The sequence below is a fragment of the Triticum aestivum genome, chromosome 4B (genome assembly GCF_018294505.1).
Source record: "Triticum aestivum cultivar Chinese Spring chromosome 4B, IWGSC CS RefSeq v2.1, whole genome shotgun sequence".
Classification (NCBI taxonomy): Eukaryota; Viridiplantae; Streptophyta; class Magnoliopsida; order Poales; family Poaceae; genus Triticum; species Triticum aestivum.
In genome coordinates this window covers 656,658,362-656,664,361 of record NC_057804.1, presented here as the reverse complement: position 1 = coordinate 656,664,361, position 6,000 = coordinate 656,658,362, and the positions used below count along the sequence as shown (strand labels likewise).

Sequence of the window (6,000 nt, the reverse complement as noted above, 5' to 3'; positions counted from 1 at the left end):
TCTACACCAACGGGTTTAGATGCATTGTCGTTGGTGGCGTTGCAAAGGTCTACGACAACGTATATACATGTGTTGGTAAACACCACGAATAAGTGTTGTAAGGTAGCAACGTATAGAGGTAGGGACTAACAACTCCTCATATGCGTTGGTGGCAACCCCACAAAACGAGCAGTGTAACACCTAAAAATATTGTCGCATTGCTTGAAAATTTAATGGTATTTCATATATTCCCATCCAGAAGTTTGTGCCAATGCTAATAGTGCATAAGAGACAACATAATAATCATAAATGTCTCATATATTTAATCAATTCAGTTGATTTACAAAGAACATGGTACAAAAGATTACAAGATATGGACCTATCTAGTAGTAGTCTGATTCTCGACCTTGCAATCAACATTTCAGCCATTCTAAACATCATGTTTGAAACATCAACCCTGACAATTACATTCTAAAGCCTAATCTGGAACTATCTAGTAGCAGCTGCCTTCTCAATCTTGCGATCAACATCTGAGACATGCATCATCATTTTATCTTGCAATCTACAAACACAAAGAAGTGAGAACAGTAATATGCCGTCAAAGAAAATCAGGTTATTAGGAAAATATAATTTAAACGAAGAGTAACATACAAATGTTGAAACCCATGTGATAACTATTGTTGCTATATGACCAATAGTTTTGACCTTTTTTGGTGGTCGTATCAACTTATCAGAATTTGCTATCGTAGCATTAACTCCCAATAGCAAGTTTAACAGTCAATTTGTTTTATATTCTAGATCAGTACTTTGGAGTGTAGCAGGAGCAACATTCTTGTTTGAATATCCCAAGCGAAGCAAGAACTATAATAAACATTCATATTGCAAAAAGAACGAGCAATAATAAATTGCTGCTCAACCAAACAATATAGAAATGAGCATACCTTATTTGTAGTTGGATGTTTGTTTGATGCTTGCGTCTCCATATAATAAAGAAAGCTTCACTTCAGATACAATAAGTTGCTTCCCTGAACACATTAGTTGAAGTATCACTTCTCTGAACACATTAGTTGAGAAAGCAAGCACCAGAACAGAAAAATTGTTCCATCATCCTAAATACGTCATCACCTATGATATATCGTAATTTGTCCGAAACACCTTTTACAGTCACAACCATAGCACTAAACACTTAATTATTAGACAGAAAAAAGAGCACTGACTTACATTGTTCAACCAACCTTGATATTTGCTTCTTAAGAACAGATTAGCCATATGTTAATTGAGTTAAACACCTTAAATATAATGAAGATAAGGTGGAGATTCATGCTAAAAAAATATGTGCGTTGACAAAGTAGAGCATCCTTCGTTGCAAATGCAGATCTGCAGTCTAAAAAATACATAGAAACGCAGAGATGGAGAATTTCCAGAAGTACTTGAAATTGAGAGAAAACAATTCGCACTAAGCTAAATGTAGATGTAGGCATGTAGCCGTATTAAATGTTAACAAGTGTGTTTTCTCTTGACTCTGATTTATACAGATGATTGCCAATAATAATAATCTGAATAGTGAATACATAGAACTTCTTCACCTAAGTTTTAAATTATATTCCAGATTATGTCATGTACCTAAAACGTTCAAGCCTACATGAATAATAGAGTCGTACCTCTCTCTGCAGAAGTAGCCTTGCCCTGATCTTTTATCTAGGAAATTTTGTTACTGCAAAGAATTATGAACTCATTTCATAAGCACATGCTAGCACATTTAAGTTTTGCAAGTCTAATTCAGAGGATGATAAGCCATACCATAGTCACTATCTAGTATCATCATTCAGAACCTAAAGATTTATATGTTAAGAGAAAGAACAAACACACAAATGTTGCCTGGATTAAGGATTATACAATAAAGAGAAATATTAGGACAGAGAGATACATACGGGCTTATTTATGTAGTATTACAGAGCGTGCAAAAAGGAAACTATAAGGATTCGACACACTGGTAAGAAGATATTCATATTCCCTCCCAGAGATAGTCATGATGGCAAAGATAATATACTGTGCTAACCTTTTAACTGATGTAAAAGGAATGCTTTTTGATAACTAGTCACAATCTCACAGCTAGCATATCCGACGATACCATCTGCTTATTTAGTTAACTGATTTACAAGGATGATCTTCACAAAAATATTGACTAATTATCCAAGCACTAGCAGCAAGAAAAATTAAAACCTAGTGCATCACAAGATAGAATTATTGATAAGAAGAGGACACAATCATTCTTCCTAACATAACACATACATATAAGTGGTGAATCACTCAATCATGCATGCAAATAGATCAACCCGGCTAGAGAAAACTTTCATACGTACAACTAGATCACAAATTCAAAGATGCAAGCCCGAAACTGAAATTGGAAGGTGAAGTGGGATTGTTGGGCCTCCATCATGGTCACTCACCATGATAGCTTGTTGTCCAGCCGTTGCATTGGCCGGCAAAGAATTAGGCATGGCATCATGCCACACAAAGCGCCAGAGGGTAAGAGCAGAGGAGAGGAGTGCTGAACCGTCGGCGTCTGAGTCGATGTAGCGGAGGTGGAGCAGCACCGCGTGGAGCCGTAGCCGGCACCCGTGTGTGTGGTGGCGCGGAGGTTATTAGGCGGACAAAGTAGAGCCGCCGGAGCAGCGCCAGTGGCCCGTAGCGCCTAAGGTTTCTGCGGTGGCGCGTGCAGAGATCTGGAGGACGTCGCGACGGTGGGGACTCAGAGGAGAATGGTGAGGGGGAGATGGACCGGGAGGGGTGGTGCAGGGGAGCATCGGAGCTCTCTGGATTTGACGGCGGCGGTGGCCGCCTTGTGGTGATGGATCTCAGGTGAAACCTTGAGAGTTCTGAACCGGGGGAGAGAGAGGTGGTGGGGAGAAAAGGTTTGGAATCTTTTTTTCACGCTTGGCTGCCTGATAATACGGTGGAGGTGGGCACCCCTTCGTGGGGAGGTGGGAGTTCTTTTAGGTATGAGGGAGGTGGGATTTTTTTTTGAGGTGGGAGTTCTTTTTGATAACTCAACAACAACATATAAGTTGTCTTCGTTGCTACACATCCGTTGCTATAGGTGGGTTCTTGTTGTAGTGAATTTTTATCTTTTATCTTTTCTCCTTAACCCTAGTTCTTCTTCTCCTCGTTCTTCGTCTGTTCTTCTTGTTGCAGGCGGCGAACCTCGAGGCCCTAGGGGCGATCAGGTCGACCTAGGGCAGCCCATAGCCGCCGCGTGCCCTGACGGGGTCCCTCCCGGGCGTGTGGGGTTTCGGGGTCTTCAAAAGCACCTGCCGGATTGCCTGCATACCGCGCTTCCGGACAGGTCTCCTTCGACGTGAGCTGCGGTGCATCACCCTCGGCGTTGGAGGTACACGGTGACGTGTTCGTGTGCGAACGCACTTTTTGGCGACTCCGCTGGGGACGAAGCTTTGAACGGCCTCCGGCCTGTTCTTGCTACGAAAGGATCGTCATATAGGGTTTGCAATCTACAAAGGTAATATGAATACCCAATTCCCTAATATAGATGCAAATAATTCATATGGTGTTACTAGATCGTTCAATGAGTATACTCTATCTGCCAACCCTAGTTTTTTCAATAATGCATCTAATTACGTGCAAGGGCCGATTCAAAGTAATATGCATGTTTTAAGTTCTTATGATACTAGTAACCTACACCATATGTATCCCAACTCTCATGCATCGGCAACCCCACAAATTGTTATGCCGATGAACAACATGGTGAGTCCAGTTAATACATTTGAAACACCTCATGTTAGAATTTCCAATGCCATGCAAGAAAGTGTTTCACCCTTTTATTCATCGGCAAGTAATGTGCAATATGCTAATCTAACCATGGCGATGAACGAGAGAATTGGCCATGCTACTACTAGTTATTCGGCCAGTTATTCCCAACCGTCATATACTACACCTCATGACAATATTTTTTCAGCACCATACACAACTGTAGATGTTCATAATTCAGCTTCCGACCTTCCTGGTCATAGCCGAATGAATGTAAATTTTACAGGAGCAGTTGTGCCCAATATTATAGAAGATGAGGTAGTAATGGCTGCATTGAAGAGTTTAGCCCAAAATAAGAGGATTAGTGCTCTTTGCCTTGAACGACATGAAAAGGGGCTATTTCCTGATTATGCCGCAATAAAAGCTAGAGTTTTGCAAAAAGATAAATCTTTGTCAATTGATAAAACTGCCGAGCAAAAATATGGTTTTACAACAATGCATATGCCTTCACCTAGTACTACATCATATTATACACCCCCTACACTATTACAAAATTTCGGCAACACCCGTGTGTCATTGCCGAAAGAATCTAAAAACAATGGGGGGCAATCATATCCGGAGTGGGCTGAAATTGAGAAAAAACTTAAAGCCAATTTTGCCGCTCGCCGCCAGAAACAAATAAAAGAAAGAATTGGCTCAGATAAAAGAAGCATTGCCAATTGATAGTATCAATGAAAAGAAGGATGATTCAGAACATGAAAGTGCTTTGGTTGAAAAAGCCGAATCAAGTAGTATATATTCCAAATCCATCAAATCCAAAGAGGCAAGCATTATTGAGAAAGGGCATGGCAAGCATAGCAAAACAACCATGCTTGATTTTTCTGAAGTTAATGGAACCTACTTCCTGCCCTATGAGTTCTGTGCAGTAGAAATTGACAAGCCTCAAGAACAAGAGTAAGTAGCCGAACAAAGTTCGTCTGATAAGGATCTTCAAGGTAATGATGCGCGGAATAAAGAAAAAGATGATAAAAAGGCGTTGGAGAGTCATCCAAAGATGAAGCTAGATATTGTTCAAGTCACACCACCATCATGCTCTCCCAACATATTTGAAGATGTATGCATAGCGAGTAATTTACCTATTTTCAGATTTGGTCGCAACTTCATTATTGATGAATCTATAAGAAATATTCTCATAAGTAATTTTGAAAGACCAATGAAGAAGGGTAATTTACTTGTTAGCAATAAAATTGTTATTGAGCATATTGGTCAACCCACTGCACCATTTATAAAGACTGATAGTGACTTATTGTTGCAGCCAAGGCTTTCCCTGTTACTTTATCTAAAGTTCATATCTAATTGGGTAGCTTTGCTTATTTATTACTTGGCTTGCATTTGGTTTCCATTGAGACATATATGCGCTAACTATTTTCGTTTCAGAAATTTAAAGCCAAGGTTAAATTCTTTTGAGAAAACCGATGCTATTATGATATCTTATAGAAAGACATCGGATATAGAATGCAAAACACATTGCATAGCCGAATGGGAAGATTCCAAATCTGAACCATTCGTTTGCTTACCTCCAAAACCGTTCTCACAGCAAGACCGGCTAAACAATAAGAAGTATACCTTCAATTCAAGCATGTGTGATCAAATATTTGATTTGTTGCTGAAAAATAATTACATTAGAATTCTTGATCACAATGTTAAGCCATCAATTCAAGGACAAATGTATTGTAAGTTGCATGACTCGTCCAAGCATAATTTTGAGGATTGCAACATGTTTCGTCAAATAGTTAAATCGGCCATTGAAAAACGATGATTGAAGTTTGTTGAAACACCAAGAGATGACCAGTCTATTATGATTGGTCCCGATGGCAAAATGTTTTTGCATCGGCTGCTTCAAGCCAATCCATTTAAAGAGAATGTAAAACCTGCAGGTGATGGGATCAAGTTTTCAAGTAAAGAAGTTGTTGAAGAGCATAATGAACATAATCTTGAGGGCGAGAATTCCATCGAAGCTACAATGAAGACGCCATTGACTGGGGGGCAGCAAACAAATCCAATGATTGATGAAAGCAAACCAAAAGAAAAGAAAGGCCAAAATAAGCGCAAGTGTAAGAGATCAAAAATCACCTTCGCTGAACTATTGGATAAATATCAAAAGAGGAGTGAAGAGAAGAACGCTTATCGGCCAAATCATGCAAAGAAACCAAGATCACCCCCAAGGCACAAATATGAGGATCGGTATTGGCAAAG

The 6,000-nt window shown here is 39.8% G+C and overlaps 1 long non-coding RNA gene across 2 annotated transcripts; it reads right to left on the bottom strand.

Annotated features, from left to right (window-relative positions):
• Positions 1–267: 267 nt before the first annotated feature.
• On the bottom strand, positions 268–2,923 carry LOC123089689 (uncharacterized). Of its 2 annotated transcripts, XR_006442352.1 has the most exons (4): positions 2,430–2,923; positions 1,641–1,693; positions 921–1,004; positions 268–541 (listed from the first exon to the last, which is right to left on the bottom strand). It is a non-coding gene; the product is annotated as an uncharacterized lncRNA (long non-coding RNA). The 2 variants fall into 2 exon arrangements; XR_006442351.1 differs by having other exon boundaries at positions 921–2,923.
• Between the last annotated feature and the right edge of the window lie 3,077 nt (positions 2,924–6,000).